The sequence below is a fragment of the Tribolium castaneum genome, chromosome 4, assembly GCF_031307605.1.
Source record: "Tribolium castaneum strain GA2 chromosome 4, icTriCast1.1, whole genome shotgun sequence".
NCBI lineage: Eukaryota > Metazoa > Arthropoda > Insecta > Coleoptera > Tenebrionidae > Tribolium > Tribolium castaneum.
The window spans coordinates 12,376,440-12,378,106 of NC_087397.1; the positions used below are offsets into that span (position 1 = coordinate 12,376,440).

Genomic DNA, 1,667 nt, shown 5'->3' on the forward strand with positions numbered 1-1,667 from the left:
TGAACAGGATGTACTTCACACTTTATCGGACTTTCAGTCATCGGTGAAACCAATCCAAGTGTACGATTTTTCAATCACACTTTGAGATAAGATAACATTTAAATTAGTTTCATCGAGTCGTTTACTTTTATTGCGATCGATGCATTGTCTATAAATAACTTTCAAAGTATTTTTAACGCATTGATTGGGCTAATAATACAAACTATGTTTGATGGCCGTGACATTTTGTAAGAACTTTCATTCATCATTTAGAACTTAAGCATTGAGGCCTGTGATCAATAAAATCAAGGGAAATGTTCCTATAGTAACAAATAATAAAAGGAATTTAGGTATTTACAAAGTAATCGCGATTTCGCGCAAAAATTGGAAACGATGTGGCAAACAGGTTTCTCAACACGTCCGTTATTGCACTTTATTAATATTGATAAATATGGTAAAACGATGAGATTATGTTACGGCGATATAAACACAATGTTTTTATTACAAATTTTAACATAAATTATCTCGATACGATTCCATTAAAGTCATTATGAAAATTTCGTGTCAAATTAATTCATTAACCCTCAACGCCTTGTTGTTATTAATTTGGCGGATTATTTATGAAACTGGCTAATAGACATCAAGTCGAACTTTTAAATTGGCAATTAATATTAATCGCTTTGTTCGAAGTAGAAGCGCTCGTAAATCACAACATTTTAATTACTCCACTTTTTGAATATTGTCAAAAATCTACTCAAAAACGGCCGTCTGCACGTGTTTCTTCACTCTAGAATGTTGCTCTGTGCTGAGTCAATTAGAAACAATTTTGGGGGATTATCACAACATATTAAAGGGTCATCACACCCACCTGAAAACTGAAAAATTGAAACTGAAATCAATGGAGGGAATCAACAAGTGCCTCATTCACCCAGCTTACCTCGGTCCAGTCCGTCGTGGAGCAAGTCCCGGACACTGTCACATCACTCCCGGAAATCTGTCTCGGGGATGAGCCCCGGAATTCTCCGTTTCGACAGTTGTTTGGCTTCGTTGGCTCAAATGTTGAGCGAGACCCTGACGCTCTTTGCGTGGGCGCTCGACGAGTCCAAGTGCGACAGGCGTCTACCCGTGAACTTTGACCTTTCAATTGAACTCATCTGCCAACAAACCTCGGCGAATTCCAACAGGTTTCCTACCTACTGTTGCGGGAGCTTTCGCCCCGATTCCGCCATCAACAGGTGAACCTAGCTGGATTTTCAGCCGCTATTTCGAATAACTACAAGTTAATTAGAAGGCGAAACGTCCCATCCATATAAATTACAACATTAGGGTGTTTTTCGAGATCATATCTTCTCACCTCCAGTCAAACATGCGTAAAACTATTAGCTCGATCGGTAATAAGATTAACATAACCAGGCTATAAGTTAGCTGGCGATGATTCGTAAATCTCGAACAACCAATTTCATTTTTCAGAGTGAATTATTGCCAGAAAATGATAGTGGGGAGGTGATTGATTGATAGGGACGCTTGGGTCTAGCCTGATGATGGGCCTCCAAAATACGGCGGCAATCTAATAAAAAGCAAGAATTTAAATCGAGTGATAATGACCAAAGCGCTATCAAAATATTTGGATTATTATAATTGGTAATGTTAAAGCCATGTAGCTATCAGCTTCTTGTTAACTCTTCCAG

The 1,667-nt window shown here is 38.4% G+C and overlaps 1 non-coding gene across 1 annotated transcript; it reads left to right on the top strand.

The window, feature by feature from the left end:
• The first annotated feature begins 1,007 nt into the window (after positions 1-1,007).
• Mir6009 (microRNA mir-6009) lies at positions 1,008-1,097 on the top strand. Its single transcript, NR_129346.1, has one exon. It is a non-coding gene; the product is annotated as a microRNA mir-6009 (primary transcript).
• Positions 1,098-1,667: the final 570 nt, after the last annotated feature.